This window comes from Myotis lucifugus, unplaced genomic scaffold (assembly GCF_000147115.1).
Source record: "Myotis lucifugus unplaced genomic scaffold, Myoluc2.0 scaffold_19, whole genome shotgun sequence".
NCBI lineage: Eukaryota > Metazoa > Chordata > Mammalia > Chiroptera > Vespertilionidae > Myotis > Myotis lucifugus.
The window spans coordinates 9,222,640-9,239,028 of NW_005871067.1; the positions used below are offsets into that span (position 1 = coordinate 9,222,640).

Genomic DNA, 16,389 nt, shown 5'->3' on the forward strand with positions numbered 1-16,389 from the left:
GCGATTGAAACTTTGTGGCCCATGCGCAGAAGTTGGTATTTTGCGGAAGAGCCACACTCAAGGGGCCAAAGAGCCGCACGTGGCTCACGAGCCGCAGTTTGCCGAGCCACAGTTTGCCGACCACTGGCCTAGAGAAATCTCTGCGTCCTCAGATTCATCTGGGCGTTTGTTGTTTGGATGATTGTTCTTTGCATTTTTTGAATTAGTTGTTGTTTATTGTTTGCATTCATCTCTGGGTGTTTGCTGCTTGCATTTTTTGGATTAGTTGTTGTTTTATTGGAGTTTTCTCCCCATATACATATATATTTTTTCCCCTTCTTTTTTCTTCTCCTTATTTTCTCTCTTTCATTTTTTCCTTTTCTCAATTTCATTTTTGCACTCTTTTCTATCCCCTAATTCTCTTTTCTCTGGTGGTCACCTTTATTTGGGGTGATTAGAATCGTGAATATGTTTGTCTTTGGTGCCCTGTGCGTTGTGTCTTGTTGTGTTGTATTCTGTGCCTTTAAGTCAAAGCAGGTGAGAGAGAGCTACAAAACTAGAGACCCTGAGAGGAGTGATCATGGGGAGACAAAGAAACAGCCTGCATAAGAAAGAAAAAGAGGAATCACCAGAAAAGGAAGTAAACAAAATGGAGGAAAATAATATGTCAGAGAAAAAATTCAGAGCAATGGTCATTAAAGACACTGCAAAGGTTGGAAGACAAATTCAACAATATGTGTAAAAACCAAAAGGAAATGAAGAAAAATGAAGAAGAAATGAAAAATGACATTGCTGCAATAAAGAACTCAATAGAAAGCATCAAAAGTAGACTAGAAGAAGCGGAGGACCGCATCAGTGAGCTAGAAGACATGGAAGGAAAAAATACCCAAGCATAGCAGCATCTAGAAAAAAAAAACTTGAAAAACAGGAGGAGCACCTAAGGGAACTTTAGGACAACCCGAAAGGAAACAACATCCGCATAATGGAGGTGCCAGAAGGAGAGGAAGCTAAGCAAGAAATAGAGAAACCCTGTTTGAAGAAATATTGACAGAAAACTTCCCTGATATCAGGAAGAAAAAACTCACACAAGTCCAAGAAGCTCAGAGTCCCAAATAAGATGAACCCCAAAAGACTGACAACAAGACACATTATAATTAAGCTAGAGGCCCGGTGCACAAAAATTTGTGCACTCGGGGGGGAGGGGGGTCCCTCAGCCCGGCCTGCGCCCATTTGCAGTCCAGGACCCCTTGGGGGATGTCCACCTGTCGACTTAGGCCTACTCCCCGGGGGATCAAGCCTAAGCTTGCAGTTAGACATCCTTCTGGCAGCCAGGGAGCCCTCGGGGAATGTCCGACTAAAGGCTTAGGCCCCCAAGGGAGCTGTGATGAGGAAGCTGAGGTGACAGAGGAGCCATGCTGTCCTGCTCCGCCACCCTGGGTCGGGTTGCACACGGGACGCCCGGGCGGGCTGACCAATCGCTGCTGCCCCACCCGGCCGCCCTGGGTCAGGTTGCACACGGGACGCCCGGTGCCCCGGGTCACAGATAGCAGGCCTGGATGGTGGCAGGGCAGGCAGGATGGTGCTGTCCCGCCCCACTGCCCCGGGTGGCAAATAGCAGGCCCAGATGGCGGCAGGACAGGCAGGATGGCGCTGACCCGCCCTGCCTGCAGTATGCAAATTAGCCACCATCTCTGTTGGCGGTTAATTTGCATATCTCGCTGATTAGCCAATGGGAGGCATAGCGAAGGTACGGTCAATTACCATGTTTGTCTATTATTTTATAACTAGTGGCCCGGTGCACGAAATTCGTGCACAGGGGAGGGTGTGTTCCTCAGCCTGGCCTGCACCCTCTCCAATTTGGGACACCTTGAAAAATGTCCTGCCAGTTTACAGGGATTGGGCCTAAACCAGCAGTCGGACATCCCTCTTGTAATCCGGGACTGCTGGCTCCTAACTGCTCACCTGCCTGCCTGCCTGCCTGCCTGATTGCCTCTAACCACTCTGCCTGCCAGCCTGTTTGCCCCCAACTGCCCTCCCCCCAGCTGCTGGCATGCTTGCCCCCAAATGCCCCCCTGCCAGCCTGATCACTCCAAACTGCCCCCCTGCTGGCCTGCTCGCCCCTACCTTCCATCCCCACTGGCCTGCTCATCCCCAACTGTCCCCCTGCTGGCCTGCTCACTCCAAACTGCACCCCCCGCTGTCCTGATCACCTCCAACTGACCCCCACTGATGGCCTGCTTGCCCCTAACTGCCCCCCCTGCTGGTCTGCTTAACCCCAATGGCCCCACCCCCCACCAGCCTGATCACCCACAACTGCCCTCCCCTCTTGGCCTCTAACCACCTCTACCTTGGCCCCACCACCATGGCTTTCTCCAGAAGAACATCTGGAAGGTTCCCAGTCTAATTAGCATATTACCCTTTTATTAGTATAGATATATTTGTCTGTAAATATGATTATGATTGCAGATATGAGTAGGACCAGGTAAAATTTTATAGAATGGGCCTTTTATTACACATGGTTTGCCATGTACGCATTTTTTCTAAAGAAGTAAAAATTACTTTAAAAAATGTTTCAGGAAGACTTTGAGAAATTTACAGTATCTGCTTTTCTTCCAAGAAAGTTGTCACTTTTATGCCAGAGGGAGAATTATTTGTATGCTTTGTATGTCAGCATTGGCCACTGTGACTGGGGGGCACTGAGCTTGACTTAAGGGTAATTATCTTGCTCACTGGCTGGGAGGGAGGGTGTGTGGCAGAGGAGATAAATACTGGGTTCTGGATTATTCATAGATTGCTGACTTTCTGGATTGATTGTGCAAGCCCCTCCTTTTATTGATGTCCACCTTCTGTTGACAGACATCTACCCTGGGAAAGAAATGAGATGAAACTCTTTCTTTTCATTGTAAAAAGCATTTGAATTCCTAAGGTGTGATAAGGCCACCCAGCCATCCACAGTCAAGGTACACATTTTCATGGAGGATGTTCCCACTCTTGAATAAATTAAAACAATTTTTTTCTTTTAATTTAAACTTTCTTCTATAACTGTTTTCTTGTTATTTAAAAGCTAGTTTTTTTTGAAACTGCTTCCAAAGCTTTTCAAGCTGTATATGTCCTTGGAATGAATTTATAAATAAGAATTGAGCGCGGTCGATGTGACTCAGTGGTTTAGCATCGACCTATGAACCAGGAAGTCACAGTTTGATTCCAGGTCAGGCCACATGCCCAGGTTTTGGCCTGATCTGTGTAGGAGGCAGCCGATCAATGATTCTCTCTCATCACTGATGTTTCTATCTCTCTCCCTCTCCCTTCCTCTCTGAATCAGTAAGAATATATTTTAAAGAGAGAGAGAGAGAGAGAGAGAGAGAGAGAGAAGAGTGTATATGTTTGTAAATAAGAAAACATGTATTTGATGCTCTTAGAAAGTCTTATTTTTTTTCATTAAAACTTGTGCAGTATAGGGAACTCCATAGATTCTCTCAATTTGAAGAAAGTTAGAGGGAAAGGTACTAATTCAGAGTTCCTTGGGAAAATGTATCACATATATTTTTTTATGTTTTTGTTTTAAATCAAAAACTGAAATATTTTCTATTCAGAAAATATATTTGGATCTAAATATCTTCTATAATTTTAACCCTAAAATATCAATTTAAATATTTTAAAAATGGTTGGGATGTTTGTTTTTTTAAATGTTAGGTTATTGGAGTTCTACATGTTACTGGATCACCTGGGGTAATTTTCTGATTGGAAAATTAAGAATTATAGTCAAAGGGAAGGACATTAGAATTTTAAAAGAACATATTCAATTTACTTTAGAAGCCGAACCTATCTTATCATGTGACTTGTTTTGTGTCTGTTAAACTATATTATCACATAAGCATTGCTGCTATTGGGACAGTGACAGTTGATTCAGGTCATCTGAATGTCCACTGTCTGTTTTTATTTGTATGTTCGTTTGACTCTGTCATATGCTCAATCTTCAGTGGAAGTCATGAGAACTTATTATTTTTGCCTGCTCCCTCCTTTACGTTGGAAATATTCTTTTTTACTCAGAGGGACCTTAACTTTGATGTAAGGGATTGCTTCCATTGCCAACTTTTTTCTTCCTTGCCAAGTAAAAGAGTTGTGAACTCTTCAGTGATGCCTTCCCCAGGATATTTGCAGATGTGGTTGGGAAAAGTCATTTCATCCCCGACCTTTGCATGTCAGGTGCTGGGGTGCCCGGGTGCCGCCTGGCCTGCACCCCGGCTCTCCAGCTCTCCGATCGCCATGGTGATCACCGGGCCGAAGAGTTTTATTTGTTTCAGAGGAGTATAAATTATTTAAGAATTAAAGCTATGTGCACACGACCAAAAAAAAAAAAAATCGGCTCCACCAGTCCCACCTGTCCCACCCGTCTGGGCAGGGACTGACAGCAAAGCCCCTCTCCATCCCCAGCCCTCCAGCCCCGTGCAGACGGAGCTCCGGAGCTCCCCGGGCGAGAGCTGAGCAGCGTGGACCTAAGGGCTGTGCACCTGGAGCGACTGCAGAGGGAGAGGGGCAGGCAGGAGCAGCGAGCCAAGGAGGGCCCACAGGCTGCAGGCCCGGGGCTGCGGAAGTTACCAAAAAAGGAAAAGAAGAAAGATGCAAAAGGACCCTCGGGCCTGGATCTGCCCTCCATGGAGGACTTCGACGCCCTGGTCTCAGCCGCCATGAAGGCTGATAACACCTGTGGCCTCCCCAAGTGCCAGGCCAGCGTTGTGACTCTGGGCCAGCTCTGCCCACACTGCAGCCACCGCTACTGCCTCAGCCACTGCCTGCCCGAGATCAATGGTTGTGGGGAGAGGGCCCCTGCCCACGCCTGGCAGAGAATCAGCTGGGAGGTAGTGCTGTACGCTGGCAGTGGGGCCAAGGACCAGTCCCTGGACCCCGCCAAGAGGGCCCAGCTGCAGAGGAGCCTGGATAAGAAGCTGGGCGAGCTAAGCAGCCAGAGGAGGAGCAAAAGGACGGAGAAGGAGATGTGAGCCGGCCCTCACACCTTCCGGCCTTGTCTTTGCAAATGCGGGTGGGGGCAAGCGGCCGTCCCTGGTGCCTTGTAGCTGCTCCGGTGACGTGACCAGGGCTGCATGAGCAAGCGAGGGGCCTCTGGGAGGGGGTGGGTCCTCAGGCCCAGCGTGCCCTGCCTTGCGCTGGGGTGGGGGCGGGCTGCAGTGGCTTTAAGAGAACCTTTAAGAGAGGTTCCGGAGGTCCGGGGTTACCGGGGGTCCGGGGTTGCCTCCTGGCCTGCGACCTGGCCCTCCTGCCCTCCGATCGCCATGGCGATTGCGGGGCGCAGGCCAGCCAGCAACCCCGGCCCCCTGGGGTCAGGGGTTGCTGCCTGGGCTATTTGATGGCGATCACGGCTGGGGGTGGGGAAAGGCGGCCTTTGCCCGCCCCCCAGCTCTTGCCTGCCTCCTGGGTTGCCAATCACCATTCTTCCGTCCTTCCTCGTTTGCCTCCCATCATTGCGCGTATGCAAATTAACCGCCATCTTTGTTGGCGGTTAGCGCCATCTTTCTTGGAAGTTAATTTGCATATCGCCCTGATTAGCCAATGAAAAGTGTGTTGGAGGTACAGTTAATTACCATGTTTGTCTATTATTAGATAGGATTAAATTAGGAAACACCAATGACAAAGTGAGAATCTTAAAGGCTGCCAGAGAGAGACAGAAAGTTACCTACAAAGGATCTCCCATCAGACTATCGACTGATTTCTCAACAGAAACACATCAGGCCAGAAGGGAATGGAATGAAATATACAAAGTCATGCAAAGCAAGGGTCTGAGTCCAAGAATACTGTACCCAGCAAGGCTATCAATCAAAATTGAGGGTGAAATCAGGAGCTTCACAGACAAAAAAGGACCAAGAGAGTTTATTACTACCAAACCAGTAATGCAAGAAATGCTAAAGGGTCTGCTGTAGAAAGAAATAGGAAGGGAAGAAGGAAAACAGGCATAAAAAATAAAAATGGCAACAAACAAGTACCTATCAATAATAACTTTAAATGTAAATAGATTAAATGTCCCAATCAAAAGACAGAGGGTAGCTAAGTGGGTAAGAAAACATGACCCATATATCTGCTGTCTACAGGAAACACATCTCAGAACACACGACTCACACAGACTGATGGTGAAGAGATAGAAAAAGGTTTTTCAGGCAAATGAAAATGAAAAAAAAAAGCTGGGGTAGCAATACTTATATCTGACAAATTAGACCTTAAAGTGAAGGCCATAACAAGAGATAAGGAAGGCCACTTCATAATACTAAAGGGAACAATTCAACAAGAAGATATAACTCTGGGAAACATATATGCACCCAATACAGGAGCACCCAAATACATAAATAAACTTCTGGAGGATATCAAGGGAGACACTGACAGCAATACACTCATAGTAGGGGACGTTAATACCCCACTACCACCACTGGACAAATCCTCTAAACAAAAAGCCAGCAAAGAAACATCATCCTAAATGACTCACTAGATCAGATGATATTAATGACATCTTCAGAACATTTCACCCCAAAGCCACAGAATATACATTCTTTTCAAGTGCACAAAGGTCATTTTCAAAGATAGAAAATATTGGGACACAGGCAACGTCTCTTCAAATACAAGAAGATAGAAATCATATCAAGCATCTTCTCAGATCACAAAAGCAAAAAACTAGAAATCAACTACAATAAAAACAATAAAAAAACAAACACCTAGAGGCTGAACAGCATGCTATTAAACAATGATTGGGTTACCAGAGAGATCAAAGAAGAAATTAAAAACATCCTGGATACGAATGACAATGAAAACACAATAATCCAAAATCTATGGGACACAGTGAAAGCAGTCTTGAGAGGGAAGTTCATAGCTCTACAGGCCTACCTGAAAAAACAACAAAAAATGGTAATAAATTATCTAATCCTACAACTCAAAGCTTTAGGAAGAGAGCAACAATAAAAGCCCTGCATAAGCAGAAGGAAGGAAATAAAAAAGATCAGAGTGGAGATAAATGACATAGAGACCAAAAAACAAAACAAAACAAAAAAAAAACCCACAATATAAAAGATCAACAAAACCAAGACCTGGTTCTTTGAAAGGATAAACAAAATTGATGAACCTCTAGCCAGGTTCACCAAGAAGCAAAGAGAGAGGACCCAAATAAACAATATCAGAAATGAAAGAGGTGAAATAACAACCAATCCCAAAGAAATAAAAACAACTATGAAAAAATACTATGAACAATTCTATTCCAACAAAATGGACAACCTAGACGAAATGGACATATTCTTAGAAAAATACAAGCTCCCAAAACTCAATCAAGAAGAATCAAAAAACCTGAATAGGACGGTAACTACCAAAGAAATTGAAGGAGTGATCAAAAATCTTCCAGCAAACAAAAGCCCTGGTCCAGACAGCTTTACAGGGGAGTTCTACGAAGCATTCAAAGAAAAACTAAAACCTATCCTCCTCAGACTATTGGAAAAAACTCAAGCAGAAGGCACATTTCCAAGCTGTTTCTTAGAAGCCAGCATTACCCTAATTCAAAAACCAGACAAATACTCCACAAAGAAAGAGAATTACAGGCCAATATCCCTGATGAACATAGATGCCAAAATTCTCAACAAAATCCTAGCAAATCGGATCCATCATTACATTAGAAAGATCATACCATGATCAAGTGGGATTTATTCCAGGGATGCAAGGCTGGTACAATGTTCACAAATCGATACATGTAATACATCACATAAGCAAACTGAAAGAAAAAAATCACATAGTCATATCAATTGATGCAGAAAAGGCATTTGACAAAATCCAACACCCTTTGTTGGTAAAAACTCTCAGCAAAGTGGGAATAGAGGGATCATACCTCAACATAACAAAAGCATTATATGACAAACCTACAGCCAACTCAGTGGGCAAAAACTAAACTCATTTCCCCTAAGAACAGGAACACGACATGGATGCCCACTTTCACACTCCTGTTCGATATAGTATTGGAAGTGCTAGCCATAGCAATCAGACAAGAAGAAGAAATAAAAGGCATACAAATTAGAAAAGAAGAAGTAAAACTGTCCTTATTTGCAAACAGGATACTATACATAGAAAACCCCAAAGACTCCATCAAAAAAAGACTAGACCTAATAAATGAATTTGGCAATGTAGCAAGACACAAAATTAACACTCAGAAATCTATGGCCTTATTATATACCAATAATGAACTCACAGAAAGAGAAACGAAAAAAACAATCCCATTTACCATTGCACCAAAAAAATTAAGGTACCTAGGAATAAACTTAACCAAGGACGTAAAAGAACTTTACTCGTAAAACTACAGGACATTGAAAAAAGAGATAAAGGAAGATATAAACAAATGGAAGAACATACCATGTTCATGGATTGGTAGAATCAACATCATTAAAATGTCCATAAAAGCAATCTACAGATTCGAAGCAATCCCCATTAAAATACCAATGGCATATTTCAAAGATCTAGAACAAACTCTCCAAAAATTCACCTGGAATAAAAATAGACCCCGAATAGCCACAGCAATCCTGAGAAAGAAGAACAAAGTTGGAGGGATCACAATACCAGATATCAAGCTATATTACCAAGCCACGGTTCTCAAAACTGCCTGGTACTGGCACAAGAACAGACATATAGACCAATGGAACAGAACAGAGAACCCAAAAATCGACTCAAGCCATTATGCTCAATTAATATTTGACAAAGGAGGCAAGCACATACAATGGAGTCAAGACAGTCTCTTCAATAAATGGGGCTGGGAAATTTGGTCATATACATGCATAAAAATGAAACTAGATCACCAACTTATACCATACACAAAAATAAACTCAAAATGATTAAAGGACTTAAATGTAAGACGAGAAACCATAAAAATCCTACAAGACTCCATAGGCAGCAAAATATCAGACATATGTCATAGCAATATCTTTACAGACATAGCTCCTAGGGCAGTGATGGCGAACCTTTTGAGCTCGATGTGTCAGCATTTTGAAAAACCCTAACTTAACTCTGGTGCCGTGTCACATATAGAAATTTTTTGATATTTGAAACCATAGTAAAACAAAGACATATTTTTGATATTTATTTTATATACTTAAATGCAATTTAACAAAGAAAAATCAACCAAAAAAATGAGTTCACGTGTAACCTCTGACACGCGTGTCATAGGTTCGCCATCACTGTCCTAGGGCAATGGAAACTAAGGAGAAAATAAACAAATGGGACTACAGCAAAATAAAAAGCTTCTGCACAGCAAAAGAAACCATCAACAAAATAACAAGAAAGCCCACTGCATGGGAGAACATATTTGACAATGATATTTCCGATAAGGGTTTAATCTCCAAAATTTACAGAGAACTCATACAACAAAAGGAAGATAAACAATCCAATCAAAAAATGGGAAAAGGATCTAAATAGACACTTTTTGAAAAAGGACTTATAGAAGGCCTAGAGACATATGAAAACATGCTCAAAGTCACTAATCATCAGAGAGGTGCAAATCAAAACAACAATGAGGTACCATCTCACACCTGTCAGAATGGCTATTATCAACAAATCAACAAATGACAAGTGCTGGCAAGGATGTGGAGAAAAAGGAACCCTCCTGCACTGCTGGTGGGAATTGCAGAGTGGTGCAGCCACTGTGGAAGACAGTAATGGGTTTCTTCAAAAAATTAAAAATGGAACTCCTGTTTGACCCAGTAATCCCACTCCTAGGAATATATCCCAAGAAACCAGAAACACCAATCAGAAAGGATATATGCACCCCTATGTTCACAGCAGCACAATTTACAATAACTAAGATTTGGAAACAGCCTAAGTGCCCATCAGCAGATGAGTGGATTAAAAAAATGTGGTACATCTACACAATGGAATACTAACCTGCTATAAAAAAAGAAGGAACGTTTACCATTTGCAATAGCATGGATGGAACTGAAGAGAATTATGCCAAGCAAAATAAGTCAGTCGGAGAAAGAAAAATATCACATGATCTCACTCATATGTGGGATAATGATCAACATAATGTGATGAACAAGAATAGATCCAGAGACAAATGGTGGAGGGGGGTGGGGTTAGAGAGCAACCAAAGGACTTGTATGCATGCATATTAGCATAACCAATGGACACAAACACTGGGGCAGTGGGGGCTTGCCCGGGGTGGGACTGGCTGGGGAGTGGGGGTCCATTGGGCGAAAAGGAGACATATGTAAAACTTTAGACAATAAAAAAAAAAATGAACTCAAAATGGATAAAAGACCTAAATGTAAGACATGAAACCATAAAAGTCTTAGAAGAAATAATAGGCAGCAAAATGTCATTTATCTCTCGTAGCAATATGTTTACCAATACATCTCCTAGGGCAAAGGTAACTAAGGAGAAAATAAAGAAATGGGACTACATCTGAATGAAAAGCTTCTGCACAGCACATGAAACCATCAACAAAGTGAAAAGACAGCCCACTGCGTGGCAGAACATATTTGCCAATGATACATCTGATAAGGTATTAATTTACAAAATATACAGGGAACTTATACAACTTTACAAAAAGAAGATAATCCCATTTAAAAATGGGCAAAGAACCTAAATAGCTACTTCTCTAGAGGGGGCATACAGATGTTCAAGAGACATATGAAAAATGCTCAAAGTCACTAATTATCCCAGATATGCAAATCAAAATGACAATGAGGTATCACCTCATAGCTGTCAGAATGGCTACCATAAACAAATCAACAAATAACAAGTGTTGGCATGGATGTGGAGAAAAGGGAACCCTCATGCACTGCAGGTGGGAATGCAGACTGGTGGAGCTACTATGGAAACTAGTATGGAGTTTCCTCAAAAAATAAAAAATGGAACTCCTAGCAATATATCCTAAGAAACCAGAAACACCAATCAGGAAGAATATGTGAGCCCCCATGTTTATAGCAGCACCATTCATAATAGTTAAATTTGGAAACAGACCAGATGCCAATCAGCAGATGAGTGGATTAAAAAGCTGTGGTACATTTACACAATGAAATACTATAAAGTTGTAAAAGAGAAAAAACCTCTTAACATTTGCAATAGCATGGATGGACCTGGAGAGTATTATGATAAACAAAATAAACCAGTCAGAGAAAGGTAAGTATCACATGATCTCACTCATATGTGGAATCCAGTGAACAAAATAAACTAATGAACAAAATAGATCCAGAAACATGGAACAGCCTGAGAAATTTTAGAGGGAAGGCAGGGGGTGGGAGAGTGAGTGGGGAGTGTTTATTGAGGGAACTTATATGCATACTAGGGGCCCAGTGCACGAAATTCGTGTACTGGGGGGGGGGGGTGTCCTCAGCCCAGCCTGCCCCCTCTCACATACTGGGAGACCTCAGGGGATGTCCTAGTGACGGCTTAGGCCCGCTCCCTGCTCCCCTTGGGGATAGGGCCTAAGCCGCAGTCTGGCCTCCCTTTGTGGGAGGTGACCGGGCTTATAAGGGGAAGGCACCAGCCCCATCACCCCGCTGCTGCAGCCACTGCCAGTCACTGCAGCCAACATAGACTCCAGTCCCTTCACCGTGAAAAAATCACAACTTCCTTTAGGCATTTTCAAGATGTGTCTTTCATATAATAATAATGTCTTTATTATTTTTTTTTATCCTCACCTGAGGATATGTTTCCATTGATTTTTAGAGACTGTGGAAGAGAAACGGAAAGACAGAGAGAAACATCAAAGTGAGAGGAACACTTTGATTGGTTGCCTCCTGCATGAGCCCTGACTTGGGCCCCGGCCAGGGAGGAGCCTGCAACCTAGGTACATGCCCTTGGTCAGAATTGAACTCAGACCCTGCCATCGGCAGGCCAAGGCATTATCCACTGAGCCAAACTGGCTAGGGCAAGATATGACATTTCTTAGCCCTCCAGCAGCGGACCTTGCTTTTTTTCACCAGGAGTGTGGTGAAAAACCCTAGATCACCTTTTTGGATTCTTATTACCCAAGTTACTAAGAATATTACCAGTGGCATACAGGGAGCTTAACCAATGAGCGGTCAGAAAAGGTGTTTCCTCTGTAGTTCACACCAATCGCCAGCTTGCCCCCCCCTCAGGCCTGACGCCTCTGGCCCAGGCTTCAGGCCTGGGCAGGGGACCCCCATCTCCCCCCGATCACCGGCTCCGCCCTCACCCAGGCCTGACGCCTTGGCCAGAGGTGTCGACCCCCATCACCCTCTGATCGCCAGATCGGCCCCTTGCCCAGGCCTGACGCCTCTGCCAGAGGCGTCAGGCCTAGGCAGGGGACCCCCAGACCCCTCCAATTGCCGACTCCGCCCCCCACCCAGGCCTGACGCCTCTGGCCCAGGCTTCAGGCCTGGGCAGGGGACCCCCATCTCCCCCCCATCACCGGCTCCGCCCCCCGCCCAGGCCTGATGCCTCTGGCCCAGGCATCAGGCCTGGGCAGGGGACCCCCAGACCCCTCCGATTGCCGGCTCCGCCCCCCTCCGAGGCCTGACGCCTCAGCCAGAGGTGTCGACCTCCATCACCCTCCGATCGCCAGATCGGCCCCTTGCCCAGGCCTGAAGCACCGCCAGAGGTGTCAGGCCTGGGCAGGGGACCCCCATCTCCCCCCGATCACCGGCTTCTGGGGCCAGCCTGCGGCCCGGGATGGCGGCTCGCACTGGTGGCTGCGCTGTCCCGCCCTGCCTGCAGTATGCAAATTAGCCACCATCTTTGTTGGCAGTTAATTTGCATATCGCACTGATTAGCCAATGGGAGGTGTAGCAAAGGTACGGTCAATTACCATGTTTGTCTATTATTAGATAGGATATGACACAGACAATAGTGTGGTGAAGGCATATTTCACAGTACTAGAACAAATAATCCAAAAATTATATGGAATCACAAAAGACCTCGAATAGCCCCAGAAATCCTGAGAAAGAAGACAACTTTAGAGGTATTGAACTACCTGACATGAAACCATACTACAAGGCTACAGTAATAAGAAACAGTATGGTAGAGGCATAAAAACAGATATATAGATAAAAGGAACAGAATAGTGTGCCTAGAAATAAACCCACACCTATATGGTCAATAATATTTGACAAAGGAGGCAAGAATGTACAACGGGCTAAAGGCAGTTTGTTGAATAAATGGTGTTGGGAAAAGTGGACAAATACCTGCAAAAAGTAAAACTAGGCCACCTTCTCACACTATAAACTTAAAATAAATTCAAGACTTACACGTAAGACTCAAAAACATAAAACTCCCAGAAGAAAACAAGGAAGTCAAATCTTAGGCATTTCTCTTAGCAATATTTTTTCTGATATATCTCCTTCAAGAAAGGGAAACAAAAGAAAAAATAAGCAAATAGGACTACATCAAGCATGTCAAACTCAAAGGCTAACACGGGCCAAATAAACAAGGTTTAAGTTTATGTGGGCCGCAAAAAAACAAAAGCTTCAATTTTCATAGAAACATGTTTATTTCTATAGAGACATGCTGAATAAAAGGACTGAAATAAATGAGTAATCATTAACATAAAATAGAACATTTTAATAAAAATTAATATTTTTTCTTGAATATTAACTTACCAGACAATGAATAACTATACAAATTAATAAGCGTAACACAAATAAACCTATTTTTCTTGTTCTCCGAAAGCGAAATATTTCCTGTTGCGCACATCAAACAAGTCAGTACAAGACTAATGTCGTAACAATGGGCTGCTAAAATATTCGCTGCTAGTATTAGTGGAGAGAAATGGTGTGCCTGCGCGTAAGGCGCTGAATGCAACACGATTATAATAATCAGTCATTAGCGAACGTAGTAGTTCGTTATTAATAATTATGTATAACAGGATGTTGTAAAAATTAAGTTAATAATTTTTATTAAAACGTTTCTTACATACCGTTATATTGACTGGGCTGCAAATATATTTCATTGTGGGCTCATGCAGCCCGCGGGCTGCAAGTCTGACATGCTTGGACTACATCAAAATAAAAAGTTCTTGCAGAGCAACAGAAACCATCAAGAAAAAAAAAAAAAGACAACCTTGAATGGAAGATATTCGCCAATGATAAAGCCAATATGGGGTTAATATCCAAATTTTATAAAGAACTCATACTACTCCACACCAAGGAAAGAATCCAATTAAAAAATGGGTAGAGGAACTGAACAGACACATCTCCAAAGAGGACAGACAGATGGCAATACACATATGAAAAGATGGTCAAAGTCACTAATCATCAAAGAAATGTACATTAAAACCACAAGTTGTTGCCTCACACCCATTAGAATGGCTATCATAAATAAGTTAACATAAAATAACCTAACATAAATAACCTAACATAGTGAGGTTGTGGAGAAAAGGGATCCCTCATGCACTGTTGGTGGGAATGCAGATTGATTCAGCCACTATAGAAAACAGTATGGAGATTTCTGAAAAAATTAAAGATTGAACTAGCTTATAACCCAGTGATTCTACTTGTGGTTATTTACCCAAAGAAACCCAAAACACTAATTCAAAAAAAATATATGCATCCCTATGTTCATTGCAGTGTTACTTTCAATATGGAAGATATGAAAACCACCCACATGCTCATCAATAGTCTAGTGCAGTGATGGCAAACCTTTTGAGCTCGGCATGTCAGCATTTTGAAAAACCCTAACTTAACTCTGGTGCTGTGTCACATATAGAAATTTTTTTATATTTGCCACCATAGTAAAACAAAGATTTACATTTTTGATATTTATTTTATATATTTAAATGCCATTTAACAAAGAAAAATCAACCAAAAAAATGAGTTCCCGTGTCACCTCTGACACACGTGTCATAGGTTCACCATCACTGGTCTAGTGGATAAAAAAGCTGTGGTGCATGACCGCTGGTGTTGCTCAGCGGTTGAGAGCTGATGTATGAACTAGGAGGTCACTGTTTGATTGCAGGTCAGGGCACAAGCCCGGAGTTGCAGGCTTGATCCCCAGTGTAGGGTGTGCAGGAGGCAGCTGATCAATGATTCTCATCATTGATGTTTCTGTCTCTCTCTCACCCTCTCCCTTCCTCTCTGAAATCAATAAAAATATATGAAAAAATAAGAAAAGAAAAGCTGTGGTGCATATATATATATATATATATATATAATGAAATATTACTGGGCCATAAAAAAGAATGAAAAAAAAGAATGAAATCCTACCATTTGCAATAGCATGAATGGATATATTATAGAGGGTATTATGCACAGTGAAATAAGTCAATGAGAGAAAGACAGATACCATATGATTTCACTTATATATGGAATCTAAAGAACAAAATAAAGGAAGAAACAAAACTGAAACAGTCTCATAGACACAGAGATCGAACTGGTGTTTTCTAGAGGGGAGGGGGATTGGGGGACTGGGTTAAAGAAGTGAAGGGGCCAAAACCGGTTTGGCTCAGTGGATAGAGCGTCGGCCTGCGGACTAAAAGGTCCCGGGTTCGATTCCGGTCAAGGGCATGTACCTGGGTTGCGGGCACATCCCCCGTGGGAGATGTGCAGGAGGCAGCTGGTCGATGTTTCTCTCCCATCGATGATTCTAACTATCTATCTCTCTCCCTTCCTCTCTGTAAAAAATCAATAAAATATATTTAAAAAAAAAAAAAAAAGAAGTGAAGGGGTCGGGGGGGCAATGGGGGGATAACCACACATTTGTAATACCTTAATCAATAAAATAAATAAATAAATAAATAAATAAATAAAAATAAGTAAATAAATTTTAAAAAAGTGAAAGAGTTAAGAAGTACAAATTGTTAGTTACAGAATAGTCACGGGATGTAAAGTACAGCATAGGGAATATAGTCAATAATATTTCGATGACTATGTATGGTGCCAGGTGGGTACTGGAAATATCAGGATGAACAATTTTTAATGTATATGATTGTCTAATCAGGTGTATGCTGTATACCTGATATCAATACAAAATAATACTAAAAGTAAACTTCAATTGAAAAAATATAATATACATTTTAAAAAGGCTCCTATAAAGTTAAAGGAAAGATGATAATAATGATAGCCTCCTTGTTAAAATGTCTTAATTCTACAGAAGTACAATATATTTTTATAATACGTGATTTCATAATTAGATTTGGCAACTCTGATTTTAAAACATGCAAACAAGAACATGGGCAAAGTGCCCTAGCCGGTTTGGTTCAGTGCATAGAGCGAAGGCCTGCAGACCGAAGAGTCCCGGGTTTGATCCCAATCAAGGGCATGTACCTTTGTTGCAGGCTCCTCTCTGGGCTGGGCCCTGGTCGGCTCATGCAGGAGGCAACCAATGAATGTGTTTCTCTCACAATGGTATTTCTCTCTGTTTTTCCCTCTCTTTTCCACTCTCTCTAAAAAATCAATGGAAAAATATCCTCTAGTGGGGATT

The 16,389-nt window shown here is 42.6% G+C and overlaps 1 protein-coding gene across 1 annotated transcript in view; it reads right to left on the reverse strand.

Annotated features, from left to right (window-relative positions):
- NHLRC3 (NHL repeat containing 3) overlaps positions 1 to 16,389 on the reverse strand; it is a 36,808-nt gene that overhangs the window by 18,642 nt on the left and 1,777 nt on the right. The gene's annotated exons all lie outside the window — the stretch shown is intronic.